Source organism: Sus scrofa, chromosome 1, assembly GCF_054392235.1.
Source record: "Sus scrofa isolate SSC_HxYL_T2T_F1_AM1 chromosome 1, Sscrofa_HxYL_maternal_Yorkshire_Landrace_v2.0, whole genome shotgun sequence".
NCBI lineage: Eukaryota > Metazoa > Chordata > Mammalia > Artiodactyla > Suidae > Sus > Sus scrofa.
The window spans coordinates 211,036,172-211,060,151 of record NC_139383.1 but is presented as its reverse complement, the minus strand read 5'-3'; the positions used below and the strand labels follow the sequence as shown (position 1 = coordinate 211,060,151).

The 23,980-nt window shown below is 38.8% G+C and overlaps 1 long non-coding RNA gene across 3 annotated transcripts in view; it reads left to right on the top strand.

Annotated features, from left to right (window-relative positions):
* LOC146406980 (uncharacterized) overlaps positions 1–23,980 on the top strand; it is a 391,187-nt gene that overhangs the window by 196,258 nt on the left and 170,949 nt on the right. For 2 of the 3 annotated variants that reach the window (XR_014820692.1, XR_014820693.1), the window contains one exon: positions 10,573–10,654. This is a non-coding gene — a long non-coding RNA (uncharacterized LOC146406980). Of the gene's footprint in view, positions 1–10,572; positions 14,627–23,980 lie in introns of those variants that run through there. The other variant, XR_014820691.1, reaches the window with a different exon arrangement.

Sequence of the window (23,980 nt, the reverse complement as noted above, 5' to 3'; positions counted from 1 at the left end):
TCTGTCGATGGACATTTGGATTGTTTCCATGTCCTGGCTATTGTGAATAGTGCTGCAATGAACATGCGGGTGCATGTGTCTCTTTTAAGTAGAGCTTTGTCCGGATAGATGCCCAAGAGTGGGATTGCAGGGTCATATGGAAGTTCTATGTATAGATTTCTAAGGTATCTCCAAACTGTTCTCCATAGTGGCTGTACCAGTTTACATTCCCACCAGCAGTGCAGGAGGGTTCCCTTTTCTCCACAGCCCCTCCAGCACTTGTTATTTGTGGATTTATGAATGATGGCCATTCTGACTGGTGTGAGGTGGTATCTCATGGTAGTTTTGATTTGCATTTCTCTTATAATCAGCGATGTTGAGCATTTTTTCATGTGTTTGTTGGCCATCTGTATATCTTCCTTGGAGAAATGTCTATTCAGGTCTTTTGCCCATTTTTCCATTGATTGATTGGTTTTTTTGCTGTTGAGTTGTATAAGTTGCTTGTATATTCTAGAGATTAAGCCCTTGTCAGTTGCATCATTTGAAACTATTTTCTCCCATTCTGTAAGTTGTCTTTTTGTTTTCTTTTGGGTTTCCTTTGCTGTGCAAAAGCTTTTCAGTTTGATGAGGTCCCATGGGTTTATTTTTGCTCTAGTTTCTATTGCTTTGGGAGACTGACCTGAGAAAATATTCATGATGTTGATGTCAGAGAGTGTTTTGCCTATGTTTTCTTCTAGGAGTTTGATGGTGTCCTGTCGTATATTTAAGTCTTTCAGCCATTTGGAGTTTATTTTTGTGCATGGTGTGAGGGTGTGTTCTAGTTTCATTGCTTTGCATGCAGCTGTCCAGGTTTCCCAGCAATGCTTGCTGAATAGACTTTCCTTTTCCCATTTGATGTTCTTGCCTCCCTTGTCAAAGATTAATTGACCATAGGTGTCAGGGTTAATTTCCGGATTCTCTATTCTGTTCCATTGGTCTGTCTGTCTGTTTTGATACCAGTACCACACTGTTTTGATGACTGTGGCTTTGTAGTATTTCTTGAAGTCTGGGAGAGTTATGCCTCCTGCTTGGTTTTTGTTTCTCAGGATTGCTTTGGCGATTCTGGGTCTTTTGTTGTTCCATATAAATGTTTGGATTGTTTGTTCTAGTTCTGTGAAAAATGTCATGGGTAATTTGATAGGGATTGCATTGAATCTGTAGATTGCTTTGGGTAGGATGGCCATTTTCACAATATTGATTTTTCCAATCCAGGAACATGGAATATCTTTCCATTTTTTTACATCTTCTTTGATTTCTTTGATTAAGGTTTTATAGTTCTCGGCATATAGGTCCTTTACCTCTTTGGTTAGGTGTATTCCGAGGTATTTGATTTTGTGAGGTACAATTTTAAAAGGTATCGTATTTTTGTATTCCTTTTCTAATGCTTCATTGCTGGTATACAGAAATGCAACTGACTTCTGAATGTTAATCTTATATCCTGCCACTTTGCTGAATTTATTAATCAGTTCAAGGAGTTTTGGGGTTGAGTCCTTAGGGTTTTCTAGGTATAGAATCATGTCATCTGCATACAGTGACAGTTTGATCTCTTCTCTTCCTATATGGATGCCTTTGATTTCTTTTGTTTGTCTAATTGCTGTGGCTAAGACTTCCAAAACTATGTTGAAGAGCAGTGGTGAGAGTGGGCATCCCTGTCTTGTTCCAGATTTGAGTGAGAAGGCTTTCAGTTTTTCCCCATTGAGGATTATATTTGCTGTGGGTTTATCATAAATGGCTTTGATTATATTCAGGAATGTTCCCTCTATACCCACTTTGGCGAGGGTCTTGATCATGAATGGATGTTGAACTTTGTCAAATGCTTTTTCTGCATCTATTGAGATGATCATATGATTTTTGACTTTTTTCTTGTTAATGTGGTGTATGATGTTGATTGATTTGCGTATGTTGAACCATCCTTGTGAACCTGGGATGAACCCAACCTGGTCATGGTGTATAATTTTTTTGATATGTTGTTGGATTCGGTTGGCTAAGATTTTGTTGAGAAGTTTTGCATCTATATTCATCAATGATATTGGGCGATAGTTTTCTTTTTTGGTGGTATCTCTGCCTGGTTTTGGAATGAGGGTGATGGTGGCCTCATAGAATGTCTTTGGGAGTATTCCTTCTTCTTCAACCTTTTGAAAGAGTTTAAGGAGGATGGGCACCAATTCCTCTTTATATGTTTGATAGAATTCACCTGTGAAGCCATCTGGTCCTGGGCTTTTATTTGTAGGGAGTGATTTTATGACCTCTTCAATTTCATTTCTAGTGATTGGTCTGTTCAGTTGGTCTGTTTCTGCTTGATTCAGTTTTGGCAGGCTGTAAGATTCTAGAAAATTGTCCATTTCTTCCAGATTGTCAAACTTATTGCCATATAGTTGTTCATAGTATTCTCTTATGGTTTTTTGAATTTCTGCTGTATCCGTTGTGATTTCTCCTTTTTCATTTATAATTTTGGTGATTTGGGTTCTTTCTCTCCTCTTTTTAGTGAGTCTGGCCAGGGGTTTATCAATTTTGTTCACCTTTTCAAAGAACCAGCTCTTGGTTTTATTAATTTTCTCTATTGTTTTTTGAGTCTCTATTTTATTGATTTCTTCTTTGATCTTTACAATTTCCTTCCTTCTGCTGACTTTAGGACTTCTTTGTTCTTCTTTTTCTAATTCATTTAGGTGGAGGGTTAAGTTGTCAATTTGGGATCTTTCTTCTTTTTTGAGAAAGGCCTGGATTGCTATAAATTTCCCTCTGAGCACTGCTTTCGCAGCATCCCATAGATTTTGAGAGGTTGTGTCTTCATTATCATTTGTTTCAAGATAGTTTTTAATTTCCTTCTTGATTTCCTCATTGACCCATTGGTTTTTTAGTAGCATGTTGTTTAGTCTCCATGGAGTAGGTTTTTTCTCTTTCCTTTTCCCATGGTTGATTTCTAATTTCATGGCATTGTGGTCAGAGAAGATACTTGAGATAATTTCTATGCTCCTAAATTTATTGAGATTCGCTTTATGTCCCAATATGTGGTCGATTCTTGAGAATGTTCCATGAGCATTTGAGAAGAATGTGTATTCTGATTTTTTTGGATGTAGTGTCCTGAAGATATCAATTAAGTCTAACTTTTCTATTGTTTCCTTTAGGATCTCTGTTGCTTTATTGGTTTTCTGTCTAGAGGATCTGTCCATTGATGTGAGGGGGGTATTTAGGTCTCCTACTATGATTGTATTCTCATCAATATCTCCCTTTATGTCTGTTAATATTTGTTGTATGTATCTGGGTGCTCCTATGTTTGGGGCATATATGTTGATGATAGTAACATCCTCTCCTTGGATGGATCCCTTAATCATTAAATAGTGTCCTTCTTTGTCTTTCTTTATGTCTTTTGTTTTAAAGTCTATTTTGTCTGATATGAGCGTTGCAACTCCTGCTTTTCTGTCATGTCTATTGGCATGAAATACTTTTCCCCAGCCTTTCACTTTCAATCTATATGTATCTTTTGTCCTAAGGTGAGTTTCTTGTAGGCAGCATATTGAAGGTTTTTGCCGTTTTATCCACTCAGCCATTCTGTGTCTTTTGATTGGGGCATTCAGTCCATTGACATTTAAGGTGATAATTGATAGATGATTATTTATTGCCATTTGATCCTCGTGTTCCAGTTGATTCTATGGTTCTCCATTCTTCTTTTTTTTTTTTTTTTTTTTTTTTGGTTGGATGGTCTCCTGTTATTATCTGCTTGAGTGTATTTTTTTTTTTCATTTTTTGCAAATGCAATATTTGGTTTTGGCTTGTGGTTGCCCTGTTTTTTAAGTATGCTAACCCCTTCCCATAATTGTGTGTTTTAGCCTGATGGTCCTGTAAGTTCAAACACTTCATTATTATATTAAAATTAAGAAGAGAGACATACATACAAACAAAAAGGATTATTTACCTCCTAACATCCCTTGCCCACATTTTATGGTTTTGATGACTCTTTTATTTTTTTCTTTTTAATTTTATTTTGTTTGAAGCATGTTCATGATTAAATCTGTATGCTGGCTTATTTGAGTGACTGCTCTCTGATTGTATCTTCCTCAGTCCTAGTTCTTCCTCTTCTTCTTCTTCTTCTTTTTTTTTTTTTCTTTTCTTTTTTCTTCCCTTTCCTTCCTTTCTTTTTGGTTTAGAGAAGCCCTTTCAATATTTCCTTTAACCTGGGTTTTGTGTTGCTGTATTCTTTAAGTTTTTGTTTGTTGGGAAAAATTTTTATTTCCCCTTCTATTTTAAATGATATTCTTGCTGGATAAAGTATTCTAGGTTGCATATTTTTTCCTTTGAGCACTTTAAATATCTCTTGCCATTCCCTCCTGGCCTGTAGTGTTTCTGTAGAGAAATCAGCTGATATTCTTATGGGGGTTCCCTTGTAGGTAACATTCTGTTTTTCTCTTGCTGCCTTTAGGATCCTCTCTTTATCACTAACTTTTGCCATTTTTATTATGATGTGTCTTGGTGTGGGTCTGTTTGGGTTCAGTTTGTTTGGGGCCCTCTGTGCTTCTTGTATCTTGAATCCAGTATCCTTTAGATTTGGGAAGTTTCCAGCGATAATTTCTTCAAATATATTTTCCATTCCTTTATCTTTTTCTACTCCTTCTGGAATTCCTATTATGCGTAGATTGGCCCGTTTTATATTATCCCATAGGTCTCTTATATTGCTTTCCAGTTTTTTGATTCGGTTTTCTGTCTGTTGACCAGATTGAGTGATTTCCATTATTCTATCTTCCATATCACTGATTCGTTCTTCTGCATTATTCATTCTGGTTTTTACTGCCCCTAGTTCAGTTTGCATCTCTGCAAATGAATGTTCTAGTTTTTCTTGGCTCCTCCTTATATTTTCTAGCTCCTTTCTGAGGGTATCTGCATTGCTGTTCATATCTTCTCTTAATTCCTTCAGTATTTTCACTATTTCTCTTTTGAACTCCAGGTCTGTCAGACTGCAGAGATCAGTTTCATTGTTGACTGTTTTAGGTGAGTTCTCCTGTTGGTTTGACTGGGGGTGGTTTCTCAGCTTCTTCATCTTGCTTGTTGTCTTCTTTCTCCTGAGGGAGTTGTACTCTCCGTTATCGGGTAGTGTTTGCCTTGTCACTGCCCTGGAATATTTCCTGAGGGCTGTCGTTGTTGGTCAATCTTTTTTTGAGGCAGTGTGGCTTTTCTGGAGTGTTGATGGGACTAACAGTGTTTCTTTGAAGCAAAGGAGGACTTCCTGAGGGCAGACAGGACTGGGAGGTCCACCCCACGATGGTAGCAGATTTCACTTGGTTCTCAGCACCCCCTGGGGTCTTGGGCGGGTAGCAGGGCCCTTGGAGACTCAAGAGGTTCCTCCCCAGGGCAGCCCGACTCAGAAAGACCGTCTGAGATCTTTTCCCGATTCCGCCAGGCTTGTTGTAGCTTTTCTGGGCTGCAGGGGGTCCTGCCTGGAGCTGGCAGTCCTATGCAGCTGGTCCACTAGGTCTCAGCACCCCTTGGGGTCTTGGGCGGGTAGCAGGGCCTTTGGAGACTCAAGAGGCTCCTCCCCAGGACAGCCCGACTCAGAAAGACCGTCTGAGATCTTTTCCCAAGTCGGCCAGGCTTGTTGCAGCTTTTCTGGGCTGCAGGGGGTCCTGCCTGGAGCTGGCAGTCCTATGCAGCTGGTCCACTAGGTCTCAGCACCCCCTGGGGTCTTGGGCGGGTAGCAGGGCCCTTGGAGGCTCAAGAGGCTCCTCCCCAGGACAGCCCGACTCAGAAAGACCGTCTGAGATCTTTTCCCAAGTCGGCCAGTCTTGTTGCAGCTTTTCTGGGCTGCAGGGGGTCCTGCCTGGAGCTGGCAGTCCTATGCAGCTGGTCCACTAGGTCTCAGCACCCCTTGGGGTCTTGGGCGGGTAGCAGGGCCCTTGGAGGCTCAAGAGGCTCCTCCCCAGGGCAGCCCGACTCAGAAAGACCGTCTGAGATCTTTTCCCAAGTCGGCCAGGCTTGTTGCAGCTTTTCTGGGCTGCAGGGGGTCCTGCCTGGAGCTGGCAGTCCTATGCAGCTGGTCCACTAGGTCTCAGCACCCCCTGGGGTCTTGGGTGGGTAGCAGGGCCCTTGGAGGCTCAAGAGGCTCCTCCCCAGGACAGCCCGACTCAGAAAGACCGTCTGAGATCTTTTCCCAAGTCGGCCAGGCTTGTTGCAGCTTTTCTGGGCTGCAGGGGGTCCTGCCTGGAGCTGGCAGTCCTATGCAGCTGGTCCACTAGGTCTCAGCACCCCCTGGGGTCTTGGGCGGGTAGCAGGGCCCTTGGAGACTCAAGAGGCTCCTCCCCAGGACAGCCCGACTCAGAAAGACCGTCTGAGATCTTTTCCCGATTCGGCCAGGCTTGTTGCAGCTTTTCTGGGCTGCAGGGGGTCCTGCCTGGAGCTGGCAGTCCTATGCAGCTGGTCCACTAGGTCTCAGCACCCCTTGGGGTCTTGGGCGGGTAGCAGGGCCCTTGGAGACTCAAGAGGCTCCTCCCCAGGACAGACCGACTCAGAAAGACCGTCTGAGATCTTTTCCCAAGTCGGCCAGGCTTGTTGCAGCTTTTCTGGGCTGCAGGGGGTCCTGCCTGGAGCTGGCAGTCCTATGCAGCTGGTCCACTAGGTCTTAGCACCCCCTGGGGTCTTGGGCGTGTAGCAAGGCCCTTGGAGACTCAAGAGGCTCCTCCCCGGGGGAGCCCGTCTCAGAAAAACCGTCGGAGAATTAGGTCGATCTATTCACGGCCTGGCTAGGCTTGTTCTAGCTTTTCTGGGCTGCAGGCCTTTTCTAGGGGGCTGGTGGTGTTTGGTGCTGCTCTGTGGAAGTGTAGCCCCTCCAAAGGGCAAGCAGGCCTGTGCAGGGAGAGCCCCTGCGGTGGTAGGCTTCAGGCAATTGTTGAGGCCAGCCCTCCTGGATGGCAGGCAGCCCCAGGTTCAGCGAGAGCATAGGGGGTGGCGGGGGTGGGGGGAGGGAATGCACTGGGAAGCACAGCTTTCTGCTAGCTAGCGGGCCTGTAAGCTTGCTGTGGCGTGGGGGGTATTCTATGGGGACCCACCCCTTCTTCTCTCCCCTCCCCAGCACGGGCGCAGACCAGGCTCTTCTCCCAGGTTCCCTCTGCGGCGGCTTTCCACTTCCCCGCCCCTAGAGTATTGCTCCCTTCCTCTGCGACAGCTTTGTTTTCTAGTCTCCCAGGCAGTCTCTGCCCCGTCAAATGGTTTAGAGACCTCCCAAGCAGTTTCCGCTCTTCCCCGCCCCCCTAGCCCGGGGACTAATCTCTGGAGCCGAGGTCTCGGTGCCCAGCCCCCCCCACCAGGCGTCCCCCGGCCCTTTCTTGGGGACTAACCTTCGGAGGCGAGGTCTCGGTGCCCAGCCCCAACCCAGGCGTCCCCCGGCCCCCTCTCGGGGACCAACCTTCAGAGCTGAGGTCTCGGTGCCCAGCCCCCACCCAGGCGTCCCCCTGCCCTTTCCCGGGGACTAACCTCTGGAGCCGAGGATTCGGTGCCCAGCCCCCACCCAGGCGTCTCAATTTTTGGTGACTGTGCCCGTAGTTCAGATGGTCCGTTGGGTTCTTGATCGTTTTTCCGTACTCCGACTTACTGCTACACTCTTCTCTGCATCTGGAGATTCCTCCGGTTCGTTTGATCTTTCGCCCGGTAGGAGACTTTCCAGGGTGCAGGATCCCTTTCTCCTCCGCAGTTCCCTTTCAGGAGCGCCCGTCCCGCTCGGATTCACCTTCTCTCACTCTCCTCTTTTCTCCCGTTCTGCCCAATAATGTCACGAACTTCTTGCCGTTATTGGAGTTTAGGTTCCTCTGCCAGCGATTGGTTGTTGTTCTGTGCGAGTCATTTCTTCTGTAGATGTGCTTTTTTTGTTGTGTTTGTGGGAGAGGGCGAGCGTGTCCCCCTACTCCTCCGCCATCTTGTCCTCTCCTACTGTGGTTTTCTATGAGCATAGTTGCCTTCCCTTGAAAATTTGTTGGGGTGATATTCACTGTTCTAATAACTGGGGATGGCACCATTGGCATTTAGTGGGGTCACTCTAGGGATGCCAGATGCCAGTAATATTCTAGAAGCCTAGAAGATGAATTGTATTCCTTTACTCACAACTTCTGAATGTTCCACACACCTGTTTATAATTTTTGAGCTGAGAAACAAATCCTTTTCTTCTTCGTTAATGGCTGCACCTATGGCATATGGAAGTTCCTGGACTAGGGGTGGAATGGGATCTGCAGATGAGGCTTAAGCCACAGCCATGGGCATCACTGGTTCTCAGCTGCATCAGTGACCTGTGCCGCAGCTTGCGGCAGTGCTGGATCCTTAACCCACTTAGAGTTCAGGGATTGAACTTGCATCCTCACAGAGACAATGCCAGGTTCTTAACCCCCTGAGCCACAATGGGAACTCTAATCCCTCAAGTGAGGGCCATATATATATATATATAAAACAGTTTTGCATATTTTAAGGATAAGTGATTTTCAGTAGTTCTACTCTTGTGAAAATTGGATTTTATTTTGTTCTTTACTTGGAGCTAGTTGTTATTTCTATTCATGATATTACAACATACCTGAGTCAATGTGTACCTTACCTTTCTAGTGATTCTACACATATGTGCAGGCATTCTAGTATATTATAGTTATGCTCATATATTTATGTTGAAATACATAATATTTTAAAATAAGTTACTTTATACCACAATTACATTGCTTTTTTAATAAAAGTTATGTGTATAGATAGACTATGTTATCCATGAATTTCATATTATAAGAGTAAAAGTCAGTTAAAATATTTCTTATGTAAAGGGACATTGAATCTGATAGGATTGAGAACAACAGCCTGAAGGAATAGGAAAAGCTTACAGCCTTTTAGTGGTGAGGGGAAATTCAGAATTCATCCTTCGTAGTGGATGGAGCACTGGATTAAGGGTTGAAGACTTGAGTTCTAATACCAGTTCTGACAGTCAGATTACTTTTTAAAATTATAGTTTATTCATATATAAATTTTAAAAGTTGGGATGACTTTCTCATGAGAGAATAGACTTTTTCTGTATTGCTCTTAATCTGAGATACGTAGCTAGAAAGTACATGAAAATAAAACATTAATTAGCATATAGAAGAATCTTCAAATAATTAGAGCTGTGCAGGAATGAAATTGGCATACATTTAAGGTATTTAAAGTTATGTCTGGTTACTCATTTGCTGTGGCTGGTATGTTTAGAGAAGGATTCAATAAAGGCTATTCAATCAGATTTTCATGTCAGTCATTTGTGGGACTTTTATAAACCAGGGATATTGGAGCTTCTAGAGTTTGATTATTAAGCCTTGCTCTTTAGTTTTATCATTTATTCTATAAACTGGTCTTTCTGATATTTGTCGCCCTCCTTGGTCAGCTCAGCTCACAATGAACCGCTCTCTGGAATTCCATGACACCAAGTCTCTGGAGCCATTGCCTACTCTTTTATTAAGCATGTCCTGGTCTTGGTTTATATTTTTCTTGAAAACTAAACTGAAGTTATTCAAGGATTGCTAGTTTGTTACTTGAATCTTATTAGCTCTTTTGGTGATAATAGGAGTTCATTCGCCGTTTCAGAGCTCATGTACTCTCAGGTAATTTGGGGGATCCTTAGGTCATGAAACACATTCTGCAAAGTGAGTCTGAGCCACTACTCACTCCTGACATGCTTCTCCCTCTATCTTTAATCCTTTTGCTCATTTTGGCTCTTTGTGCCTGTTACTTCACATACAATATTGATTTGGGGTTAGAAGGAGGAGGCATTCTTCTGAATCCCCTGGCAATTTGATTTCTTTGGATGTGCATCCTTTCTGTCAGACATCACTGTGATAATCAAAGTCCAGCTGAGGATGTAACTGCATCATTCATCCAGGAGGCTCTTCCGCCTTCCTGTAAATCAAAATGTATATAGGTTGAGCATTACTTCTTAACATTACTCAGCTCTGGTCCACACCTCTGATCTGCCCTGAGCCAGGACCACCCTACTCTAGCCTAGATATATGACTTATCATGATGAAGTTGGGAAAATAATGAGTGAAGGGTTAGAACAACTGAATTAATTAATTAATTAATTAATTAATTTATCTGTCTTTTTGCCATTTCTTGGGCTGCTCCCGCAGCATATGGAGGTTCCCAGGCTAGGGGTCGAATCGGAGCAGTAGCCACCAGCCTATGCCACAGCCACAGCAATCGGGATCTGAGCTGCCTCTGCAACCTACACCACAGCTCATGGCAATGCTGGATCCTTAACCCACTGAGCAAGGCCAGGGATCGAACCTACAACCTCATGGTTCCTAGTTGGATTCGTTAACCACTGAGCCACGATGGGAACTCCCAGAACAACTGAATTTTAGACCAGACTTTTAGACAGAAACTGTGTAACTTTAAATGTTTTTATTTGTGTGATCTTAGTTTCTTCATCAACAAAATATTGAAGCTCTGGGGAATATTATCTCTAAGTGCCTTCTGGATCTAAGTGGCCATCATTTTAAGTATAAGCTCACTGAAAGCAGAATATTTACATTTCTATATCATTGTCCTTATCCCATGCTCTTTTGTACATTTTAGGACCTTGCATGATAGAGGGATTAAGTTCTGAACATTTAGTCGGGGAATTCAGTTTGAGTTCCAGGCCTGTTTCCAGAGTTTGGTAAGTACAGACAAATTATTCCCTTAATTTGTTTACTTGTAAGAAAATGCTCTTGAAGGTGCTTTACAACTGTGGGGGGAAAATGTTAAGCTATTGACTATATTATTTATATGCCAATGTAAGAAGGTATGTCTTGGATTTTTTTCTTTGCTTTGTCTCTTACCTTGTCAAAGATATCTTTAGAGGAGATTTGCTCATGTATCAAATCTCCACTATTTATCATCAGTGAGAAATCTTTCACTGAGTGGGAAAAGAGCAATTTAAAATCTGGGTGTGGATTATGTTTACTTAGCAAGGCTTTACCTTTTTTTTCCTAGTTGTTTTTCCCTTGTCTCTCTACGAGGCACTCAGGGGGTTGCATTAGGCTTATGATGCCTGGCATGATTGATTGTGTTTCCAGTGGCTGGACACTTTGCTGGGAGCTATGTTTATGTCTTGGAAAATCACGCTAATCGAATTTGAAGATACCAATGTGCATTCTCAAGTAAGAGCCTGGCTCTTGGGGGTTTCATCTAGGTCAGGCCTTATAAATTAAGCAATGATTTTTTCCCCTTAAGTCAGTAAATAAAATTTATCAGTGGCCTCACATTGCCTTCACACTTCTCCAGCTCAGACAACCTATGAGTCAAGCAGCATTTTTATCTACTTTAAAGCTAATGTTTTGTGGTAGTTGGCAATCCATTTATTAAAGGAAGAAGATGGGACCAGGCTAATTTGAGAACAATTTCTGGAGTTGCTGAAAAACTAGACAAAAACAATCTTTAAATGTATGTCTCAGAAATTTGGGGAGAACATATGTTTACTATAATTTCTTTTGTGCAGAAAGTAATGTAGAATTTTCCAAAAGCCTCAGGCCAAAAAAAGTTTTAAAATGGCAAAATGATATTGTCTTTTTTGTTTAGTTTATTTATTCATCCACTTATTCAAAAATATTTATCAAACACTTACTCTGTGTCAGGCATAGGCACTACATAGTATAGTAGGAAGCTCACAGGCACTGGAAGCAGGCAACCAGTATCTGAATTCTGTTTTGCCATTTATTTGGTAAATGCTAACACATGAGGAAAATGACTTTTAAAACATTAGGTTTTTGTTATGTTTTGGGGGGGCAGTTGGGGTGGAGAAAACAAAGCAAATAATGAGAATCAACCCATAGGAATGGTAACATTATTGGGATGATTTTAAGTAGTATGAAATTTTAATGTATGGTACCTGGATTATAATAGATGCTTATGTATGTTGATCTCTTTTCACTAGTAAGATATTAAATTGAAAACTGTAGATTGTTCTCAGGCCACAGAGGATTTTGATTTTCATGGGACTGTATAATGCTATATACTAGACCAGGGCCTTACTAAGCACTTGTGGGTACTTAACGATTTGCTTGTAATGAATGGCAGTGTATATAAATAGACAGTAGATATTCATTGAGGATATGAGAAATCTGTTGAATATGCTGTAGACAGAGCTTTAGCATTAGATAGGATGTTACTGTAGGTGACTTTTATGGGAAAAATATTTGGAAAACCAGAAGATAGGGACAGATACCACTAAAGTGTGAAATATGGTTTATTGAGCGAGACCTAAGTACAGAGTCAGCAGGACTCTTAAGCTCTCATACCATAGAGAGGTATGCTTGTCTGAGTGTGGTTAGATACACTGTGGAAAGTGCTGCAGGAGAGGGACCTTATTCCTATCCAGATTTACACTTCTATAGAGAAGCTGGGGATGGGAGCAGAGTGCACTTATAGTAAAAAAGAGCTTTTTGGTCAAGAAAAGCTGAGTTTTGAACTTTGGAAACTCACATAGCTGTCTAGGTTAGTTTGCTTACTATCACCAATATTAATGAGAGACCCTGCAGAGTGAGAGTGCTTCTAGGCTATTTGAGAGAAAGAGGAAGTCACAAGGATTGTTCAGCCAATAGAAGGATTGTTTCTCCTTGGTGTCAATGCCCATCATTTGTGCTTTGAAACTGTTGCAGTGTCCTAGATGCTGCTATGACCCAGAACTTTGTATTAAGAAGAAGTCTTAGATTTGTTTCTCCCTAATCATTTTGTTAATGATTGTGTGAAAGACATTAACCACTCTGAAGAGCTGCTATTTATGGGGAATTTCTTGATGTAATCTGAATTTAGATTTAGTTTAGGACAGAATTTCTTGGAAGTCATAAAGTTAGAATGGATAAAGCAAAGTGAATGTTGAGATGAAATCCACAGGCAGGATGACAGTATTAAAGATTGAGATTTTTTAAAAAGCTGATATCTATGTTAAAACAGAAATAAAGAACAGACTGATTACATTGAGGATAGATTTTCCTAGAGCTGAGGTAGCTACAAATGTTAGGAACATACAGTAGTAACTTGGAGAAGAGAAGCTTAGGATTAAGCATCAGCATTCTGATTTTGCCTCATAGAGTTAGCCTTCTTGATTAGGCTGTTCTCTCATTAGCTGGTGCACTGAATTGGGGGGAGAAAACATAAAACATGGATTGGAACTTCTGCATGTTGGATTTGTCCTTAGTTCAGGAGCTACCCTCAGAGTAAAAGCCCAAGGAAGAGTGATATTTCTATATTTCCACATAATATATTCAGAATAATCTTGGACATAATTTGTTCTCTTGGCTAATTAAAGCTAAGCAAAACCCAAATTTCTACTTTTAGACACTTCTCTTAATTTTAAGCACTTGTGTGGAAAGTTAATTTGTGTGGATTTAATTTATTTACATATATTTACATTTGACTCATTAAAATGTTCCTTCCAAGAGTTGTTTGCAACTGTTTGAGCATTTTAAGTCCTTCTGAAAAATGAAAATATTCTTTTTGCCAGTTGAGAATAAATTTAGAAACCCCAAAGTTTGTGTTGTAGTATGACTAGCTTCTAAATATGAGAAAATATTTTATTCTGTCCACCAGTATATAGCCAACAAATAAAAACAGAGCTCCAAAGAAAGCAATCAGTCCTTTCTTTACCTATACCAAACCTTTATAGAATCTTCCTGTCTATACCTATACCAAATCTTTATAGAATCCACAGATTCAGGTTTATAACACCATGACCACACAAAAACTGGCAAGACAAATGCAAGATGGACATATATTTCAGTTCCATATTTTGAAAATTTAGTCACTTGTCAAACATTTATTAAAGGCATGGTATTTGGTCTAAAACACCCCAAATTTGTTATGAACCATGGTCCTTGTTCTCAAAAAACTTATCATCAACTAAAATATCAAAGAGTTACTTATTATGATGGTAGAAATTCATCACCCCTAAACTTTTCTATATTATTTTTTTATCCTATCATGGGCTAATAGCATTTGTCATTCGCTGAACCCTTACTTATCACTATGCTATATGCCTAGTATGTTATATGTATCATTTCATTAAAAGTGATATGGCCACCTCTTGTGGTACATCTTATTATACCCATTTAACAGTTAGAAGGAAGAGATTGAGAAATGAACTTTTCAAGGCCTGGCTCATTATCATTGTCCTCTTTCAAGTAGTTGGATAAATTAATGTATCCTTAGCCGTGAGGTCCAGATGATAGAAGATTGTAAAGGATAATTTTTCATATCTTATCTAGAAAATAGTGGTCTTTCATAAGAAATAAAAAAAGGAGTTCCTGTTGTGGCTCTGTGGGTTAAGGACCTTAAGTTGTCTCTGTGAGGATACAGGTTCAATCCCTGGCCTTGCTCAGCGGGTTAAGGATCTGGCATTACCAAAAGCTTCTGTGCAGGTCTCAGATACAGTTTGGAAAAGGTGTGGCTGTGGCGTAGGTCTCTGCTGCAGCTCCAAGCAATTCCTAGACTGGGAATTTCCATATGCTGCAGGTACAGCTGTTTGAAAGATAAAGAAAGAAAAGAAAAGAAAGAAAGAAAGAAGGAGAGAGGGAGGAAGGGACGAAGAAAGAAAAGAAATGGAGGGAGGAAGGAGGAAGGAGAAAAAGAAAGAAAGAGAAAAAGAGAAAAATTATAGAAAAGACCCAGTGAAACATGTAAAAATGATTCTTCAATTATAGAGCAGAGGCAGTGGGTCCATGAAACCAAGTACTTAGAAGGAGAAATAATGTTTAACTGCTTTGTTGGAATATCTTAGTGAATAATCTGATGCCGCCGGATGATTTCTGACTATACCCAAAGAGATTTTAGCTGATTGAAATAAATATTTTTTTTATTCTGACCAGTTAATAATGGCCAGCTAAGAAATCCAAATAATTAAAATAGCTTTGCTTTTACCTAAACCTTCGTATAAACCATCTCATCAGCAAACTATAGTGAACATTATGATATGAAGGAAAAAAAATCAATACTGTTAAATTCATTATCTACCTTTTTGACTGAAACTGGATTGAGCTGAAAAGCAGATTGTTTTTTACCCATCTTGTTGAATTCTGGATTAAGGATGATTTATACTTCAGAATTTAGTCTACAAGCACAGAATTTGAAATAGTCTCTAGCGAATGAGAAGAAGCTGTGACTTTTCACTACGAGAGAAATGATGTTGGATGACATTGTTCTTAGGAGAGGCCACTAATTTTGGCTGTCCCAAAAGGTTTTTCAGTTTTTGTCATTTCATCTATTTCCTTAGTAATGGTTTTTTGAAATACATGCATGATCTTAAGTCCAAGGAATACCTGTAGTCTATGTGGTTATGTCATTCTTTCTTTGATTTCTCTAGAGTCTCTTATTATGTTTTAAATCTTAAAACAGAGGTATAACATGCGTAATGTTCCAAAACATATGTATAAGGTGTACAGTATTGTAGAAGTAAAAAAAAAAATTGTATGTCAGTCTAAGCCTGTGATTATTCCAAAGGTAATTCCTCTAACATTGTTGAGTTACTCAAAAGAAAGTTTCTTTTATAATAAAGCAATGGGATACCTGACCGATTAACATAAATTAGTGGTACTGAGTCATTTTGTCACTTAATTTCATTTTTTAAAGAAAGAAATGCTCAAGAAAAAGCTTAGAAATACATATGTATAAAAATATAAAAAGTGGACTCTTAAGAAATTGACTTTTCATTCATTTATTTATTTTTTAAAAATAGCCTTATCGAAGTATAACTGACATACAACCGTCCATATTTTAAGTGTATAGTTTAACTTTTAACATACTGTGAAACCGTAATTCTCAAAATAATAAGCATATTCGCCACCCTTCAAAATTTCCTCATACTTCTTAGTAATCTCACTTTGATGACCATTTCTGACACTCCTTCATGTCCCCAAAGATGACCTAGATTATGACTGAAATGAAATCATACAGAATGTATTCTTTTGCCTGGCTTCTTTCATTCAGCATACTTTGGTATTTTTCTATGTTGTGGCATATATCCATAGTTTATTCTGTTTTAATGATGACTAGTTGGTATGGACTAAATGTTTGTGTCTCCCTCCGCTCTTCAATTCATATGTTGAAGTCCTAACATGATTGTGATGGTATTTGGAGGTAGGATATTTGGGAGCCCTCATGCTGGGATTAGCAGCCTTGTAAGAAAAGGAAGAAGCCTAGCCCTCTCTCCACCATGTGAGGATACAAGGAGAAGGACTTTTCATTTATACTGACTTAACCAAACTATCTACTAGCAGTAACAAAAATAATATAATTTTGACAAAATTACAACAAAACAAATGGTTTACTGCAACAAATACACTATAGAAATGTTGCTTCCTGTATCAGTCTGAATAGATATATTAATGCTGTGGTAATAAACAATGCCCAATCTTAGTGGCTTAAGTAACAAAAGTTAACCTTTTGCTCACACTACCTTTCCACTGTGGGTAAGTGGGAGACTCTGTTGTAATCATTCAAGGAAAATTGCTGATCTCCATGACAGAGGAAAAACGAGAGCTCTAAAAGGTCTTACACTGCTTATGAATTTCTTGCTAATAAGATTGAATTCTTGCCACTAGAAAAGTGGCATGCATTGCTTCTATTCACAACTCATTAGTGAAAACTCATCATTCTTCTCTCCCCTCCTTACATACTGCTAAAAAAATTAAGAAATAAATTATACAAATGTTTAGGAAGTGGCAATAAATTAGTAGATGTAGAAAACTGTAACTGATGACTAATACACTCTTCTTGCTATCAAATAGTAGATTCACTTTCCTCCTTGCACATGAAATCAGTTATCTCCTCTCCAAGAAAGACAGCAAAAAGAGCACCACTTATTCATTCCTTCAGGGTGAAAGCTGAGGATCATTAGTGGATGCGTACTAGTCTCTGAAGGAGGTTTTAATATGGCTTCTATAGATCCAGGCTTTATACCATTCAAAAAAGAAGGGTTTTATACTATTAAAAAAAACTAATACACAATTGAGAAATCATAATAAATATTTCTATTCATAAAGAGAAAGATTGGGAAGTGCACAGCAATTTAACTGCTCTGCTGAATGTATAAAATCCCATTAACCAAAATTTATTTCAAAAAAATTTTATTATAGTTGATTTACAATGTCCTGTCAATTTCTGCTGTATAGCAAAGTGACCCAGTTATACACATACATAAATTCTTCTTTTCCACATTATCCTCCATCATGTATATCAAGTAATTAGATATAGTTCCCTGTGCTATACAATAGGACCTCATTGCTTATCCATTCCAAATGCAATAGTTGGCATCTAACCCCAAACTGCCAGTACATTTGACTTCTTCCCCCTCCACCTTGGCAACCACAAGTCTGTTCTTTATGTCCATGAGTTTGATTCTTTTCTGTAGATAGGTTCATTTGTGCTATATATTAGATATCAGATATAAGTGCTATCATATGGTCTTTCTCTTTTTGACTTACTTCACATATCATGATAGTTTCTAGATCCATCTATGTTGCTGCAAATGGCATTATTTTTTCCTTTTTAATGGCTGAGTAGTATTCCATTGTGTAACTGTACCACATCTTATTAATCCATTATCTGTCAATTTAGGTCATTTCCATGTCTTTGCTATTGTGAATAGTGCTGCAATGAATATAGGGGTATATGCATCTTTTATAATGAAAGATTTGTCCAGGTATATGCCCAGGAGTAGGATTGCTGGGTCATATGGTAGTTCTATATTTAATTTTTTGAGGTACCTCCATACTGTTTTCCACAGTGGTTGTGCCAATTTATATTCCCACCAACAGTGTAGGAGGGTTCTCTTTTCTCCACCCCCTCTCCAGCATTTGTTATTTGTAGATTTACTAATGATGGCCATTCTGACTGCTGTAAAGTGGTACCTCATTGTAGTTTGATTTGCATTTCTCTGCAAATTAGTGATGTTGAGCATTTTTTCATATGCCTGGTGGCCATCTATATGTCTTCTTTGGAGAAATATCTAGTCAGGTCTTCTGCCTATTTTTAGATTGGGTTGTTTTTTTCACTGTTGAGTTGTATGAGTAATTTATATATTTTGCAGATTAGGCCCCTCTCAGTTGCATCATTTGCAACTGTTTTCTCCCATTCCATAGGTTGTCTTTTTGTCTTTTTAATGGTTTCCATTGCTATAGAAAAGCTAGTAAGTTTGATTAGGTACCATTGGATTATTTTTGTTTTTATTTTTGTTGCTTTGGGAGACTGACCTAAGAAAACATTTGTATGGTTGTTGTCAGAGAATGTTTTGCTTACATTCTCTTCTCGGAGTTTTATGGTGTCTTATGTTTAAGTCTTTAAATCATTTTGAGTTTATTTTTGTGCATGGTTTGATGGTGTGTTCTTGTTTTATTGATTTACATGCAGCTGTCCAGTTTTCCAAGCACCACTTGCCGAAGAGACTGTCTTTTTCCCATTTTATGTTCTTGCCTCCTTTGTCAAAGATTAATTAACCATAAGTGTCTAAATTTATTTCTGAGTTTTCTATTCTGTTCCATTGGTCTATATGTCTGTTTTTGTACCACTACCACACTGTCTTGATTACTGTGGCTTTCTAAATTGTCTGGGTCTGGGAGAGTTATGCCTCCTGCTTTTTTTTCTTCTTCTTAGGATTGCTTTGGCAATTCTGAATCTTTTATGGTTCCATATAAATTTTTGGTTTGTTCTAGTTCTGTGAAAAATATCGTGGGTATTTTGATAGAGATTCCATTGAATCTGTAGATTTATTTGGGTAGTATGGCCGTTTTAAAGATATTAATTCTTCCAATCCAGAAGCATGAAATAGCTTTCCATTTCTTTGAATTCTCTTTAATTTCCTTGATTAATGTTTTATACTTCTCAGCATATAAGTCTTTCACTTCCTTGGTAAGTTTTATTCCTAAGTATTTTATTATTTTTGGGTGCACTTTTAAAACATATTGGATTTTTATATTCCTTTTCTTTCCTTCCTTCCTCCTTTCATCCTTCCTTCCTTCATCCCTCCATCCATCTCTCTCTCTATTTTCTTTAACTGTTTTAGGGCAACAATCATGGCATATGGAATTTCCCAGGCAAGGTGTCAAATTGGAACTGTAGCTGCTGGCCTACACTAGAGCCAGAGCAGTGTGGGATCAGAGCCATGTCTGAGACCTACACCATAGCTCATGGTAACACCAGATCCCTGACTCACTGATTGAGGCCGTGGTTTGAATGTGCATCCTCTTGGATACTAGTCAGTTTTGTTTCCAGTGTGTCACATTGGGAACTCCCTTATATTCTTTTTCTAATATTTTATTGTTTGTATACAGAAAGGCAACCAATTTCTGAGTGTTAATTTTGTATCTGCTACTTTGCTGAATTCATTGATCAGTTCAGGTAGTTTTTGTGTTGAGTCCTTACGGTTTTCTATGTATAGTATTATGTCATCTGCATAGAGTGACAGTTTTACCTCTTCTCTTCCTATTTGGATGCCTTTTATTTCTTTTGTCTGATAACTGCCACTAGGACTTTCAATACTATGTTGAATAAAAGTGGTGAGAGTGGACATCCTTGTCATGTTCCAGATTTCAGCAGGAAGGCTTTCAACTTTTCTCTGTTGAGTATTATATTGGCTGTGGGTTTGTTATAAATGGCTTTTATTACATTAAGGAATGTCCCCTCTATACCCACTTTGGTAAGAGTTTTTATCATGAATGAATGTTGGATTTTGTCAAACTTTTTTTTGCATCTATTGAGATGATCCATTTGGTTTTTGACTTCCCTTTCGTTAAAGTGGTATATGACACTGATTGATTTGTGTATGTCAAACCATCCTTGTGAACTTGTGATGAATCCCACTTGGTTGTGGTGTAAGATCTTTTTTATATGTTGTTGGATTTGGTTGGCTAAATTTTTGTTGAGAATTTTTGTGTCTATATTCATCAAAGATGTTGGCCTGTAATTTTTTTTTTGGTAGTATCCGCATCTGGCTTTGGTATTTGGGTGACGGTAGTTTCATAGAACGTCTTTGGGAGTGTTCCTTCTTCAACCTTTTGGAAAAGTTTAGGAAGGATAAAGATCCTCTTTGTATGTTTGGTAGAATTTATCTTTGAAGCTATCTGGTCCTGTACTTTTATTTGTACTAGTGTTTTTATGACATTCAATTTCATTTCTAGTGATCAGTCTGTTCAATTGTTCTATTTCTCTTGGTTCAGCTTTGGTGGGCTGGTCTCTAGAAAATCGTCCATTTCTTCTAGGTTGTCATATTTGTTGGCATATAATTGTTCATAGTATTCTATATATTTTTTTGTATTTCTTTTTTTGTCTTTATTGTTATTATTATTTTGTCTTTTTAGGGTCATACCTGTGGCATATGGAGGTCCCAGGCTAGGGGTCTAATCGGAGCTACAGCTGCTGGCCTGTACCACAGCAATGCCAGATCCAAGCTATGTCTGAGACCTACACCAAAGCTCATGGCAACGCTGGATCCTTAACCCACTGAGTGAGGCCAGGGATGGAACCTGCAACCTCATGGTTCCTATTAGGATTTGTTTCTGCTGCACGATGGCAGGAACTCCTTATTTTTTTTTATGTATTTCTGCATTCTATTGAGATTTCTTCTTTTTCATTTCTTATTTTGTTTATTTGGGTTATTCCTCTCTTCTTGGTGAGTCTGGCCAAAGGTTTGTCAATTTTGTTTACCTTTTCATAGAACCAGCTCTTGGTTTTACTGATTTTTTCTATTATTTTTGGAATTTCTGTTTTATTGACTTCCTCTCTGATCTTTATGATTTCCTTCCTTCTGCTGACTTTAGGTTTAGTTTGTTCTTCTTTTTCTAATTATTTTAGGTGGTAGGTTGTTATTGACTTGAGATCTTTCTTCTTTTTTCTTTTTAATTCTGAGGAAGGCCTGTATTGCTATGAACTTCCATCAGAGTATTGCTTTTGCAGCATCTCATAGATTTTGAATGCTTTGGTTTTCATTATCATTTGTCTTGAGATATTTTTTAATTTCCCTTTTGATTTCCTCATTGGCCCATTGTTTTTCAGCAGCATGTTGTTTAGTCTCCATGTGGACAGTTTTTTTTATCATTTCTTTTCCTGTTTTTTATTTCTAGTTTCATGCCATTGTGGTCAAAGATGCTTGAAAGTATTTCTGTACTCTTAAATTTGTTGAGGTTAATTTTGTGCCTCAATATGTGGTCATTCCTTGAGAATGTTCTAAGTGCACTTGAATATAATACATATTATGATTTTTTTGTATGTAATTTCCTGAAAATGTCAATTAAGTCTAACTTTTCTATTGTGTCCTTTAGGATCTCTGTTGCCTTACTTATTTTCTGTCTAGAGTGTCTGTCCATTGATATGAATGGGGTGATAAAGTCTCTTGCTATTATTGTATTCCTATCACTTTCTCCTTTTATGTTTGTTAGTATTTGTTCTATCTTTTTGGGTGCTCCTATGTTAGGGGCATATCCTCTTCTTGAATGGATCCTTTTATTATTAAATAGTGTCCTTCTTCAACTTTCTTATGGCCTTCATTTTAAAGTCAACTTCGTCTGATATGAGTATTGCAACTCCTGCTTTCCTGTCTTTTCCATTTGTATGAAATGTCTTTTTCTACCCCCTCGGTTTCAATTTATATGTGTCCTTTGCTCTAAGATGAGTCTCTTGTAGGCAGCAAGAGACTTTTTTTTTTAAATCCAGTTTGCCACTACATATCTTTTGCTGAGAGCATTCAGTCATTGACATTTAAGGTAATTATTGATAAATATGTACTTATTGCCATTTTAAACCTTGTTTTCCAGTTGAGTCTCTATTTCTCCTTTGTTTCTCTTTCTCTTTGATGATTTCATTTTATTTTATGCTTGTGTCCTCTTTTTAGTTTTTGTGAATGTATTATTTGGTTTTGATTTGCGGTTTCCTTGTTTTTCAAATATGTTAATTCCTTCCTATGTCTGCTTACTTTATCCTGATAGTCATATAAGATCAAACACATTCTAAAATCGGAGGGTTTCTTACCCTTTTTGGAGATTTAAAGTCCTGTGCCAGCATTTGTTAGATGTTCTGTGCAAATATTTCTACATGTAGATGGCGTTTTTTGATGTGTTTGTGGGAAAAAGTGAATGCCACATCTTACTCCTCCAACGTCTGATCCCGCCTGACCAAAATTTTTAAGATCTTTCATCTTAGGGATGAAGAATGTTGCTTAAGTTCTTAATCTGCTTCGTGGAGCTTTCCGATTTTATATTCTTTGACTCTTGGCTCCATGCTCTTGGGTTTCCTATTTCTCTGTTATCCTTCTTGGCTGCATTTGAAAGAGTGATTGAGAATATACTTTTGGTGGTGACTGAGCAGGCTTCTTTGTCTGCTTCCTTCCTGTAGAAGTTTAAGGCCCATCAATCATTTTAGATTTTAAGAAGCTGTAGTCTCTTTCAGTCCACACTGGTGTGGGATTTCTTTTTGCTTTTGCTTTCTGATTTTGTTATTTTTTTTTCTCAGAATATTGGACTCAGAAATGCATTTGGCTTTTTCTCTTTTTGATTCCAGTAATAAATATATGCCAAAAAGCCAAACTTATGGGAGTTCCCATCGTGGCACAGTGGAAATGAATCCAACTAGGAACCATGAGGTTGCAGGTTCCATCCCTGGCCTCACTCAGTGGGTTAAGGACCAGGTGTTGCCATGAGCTGTGGTGCAGGTCACAGGCATGGCTCAGATCCTGTGTTTCTGTGGCGGTGGCTATGCTATAGGCCAGCAGCAGTAGCTCTGATTCGACCCCTAGCCTGGGAACTTCCATGTGCTGCACATGTGGTGTGTGCGGCCCTAAATAAATAAACAAACAAACAAAAGCCAAACTTATATTTCTCTTTGTTGTATCTATTTGCTTTTCTTTTTAAACTTAATTGCAGTTATTATGATGAGCCTAAGAGACCTTGGTGGGAGAATATCATTTTAACATCTTTTCCTGGGGGCATCTTGTAGAACTGCTAGGATTTCTCCAATACCACCTGTTAATTCATTCAACCTTTTCATTCATTCAGAGGTTTAAAAATGTCTGAAGTGGCCAGGTTCTTGATTTGATTCCTGCCACAGACTGAGATTTGATTGGTATTTGTCATCCAACATATTTTATATTTTTTTAGTTATTATTTTCTTTTGTAGTTGTTTTTTCCAGTGCTACAAATCCATAAATTTTGGTCCTGTCCTAATCTTTTGAAATTCTTGCTTGCAAAACTGGTCATTTTTTTCTTATTATTCTTATAATATACTGTGTCAAATGCCACCACCAATAACAGCCACCATATGCTATTGATAATCTCTTTTCTTATAAAGTTACTAGTTCATTGGGTATATTATCTGCATTTCAGGTCACTACAGATGACATTTTTACCAAATGCTGTACTTCTGTATAACATAAACTACCATCTTTCTACCCTTCAATATAATATAACTTTTTCCTCTTCACATACCATCTATTCAAAACCAGTGCCATGCATGTTAGGTTTTAGTAGAGCAGTACTGTACTTCTAGGAGAAGGTTTTACCAATAAAGATAACTAAGCTATTCTGCTATAAGAATCACTCTCCAAATTGCAACGCTTTAAATGAAAATCTCTCTCTTGCCTTCTTCCCCCAACCCCCATCTCTCTTTCTCATGCTACATGTTCATTATGTAGCTGGGGAACTTTTCTCATTTAGTGAATGGGTCACACTCTCAAACACTGTTGTTCTCTGTGCTGAGGAAGAAAACAGTCTGCTCTTGAGGGCCACCAACAGTTAAATGCTCAACCCAGAAAGGATTCCACTAATTGATCAGAAAATAAAAAAGCACCTGATCACAGAGAAAAGGTGCTCTAAAGAATGGAGAAAATAAATATTTGAGGAACATTCTAATGACATTCACACCCTTTTCTCTCATGTTTTATATTCAGTCTCTTCACAAATACTGTTGGACTTTGATTTTAAAAATATCCAGAATCTGACTGTTTTTCATCAACTTTATCACTACT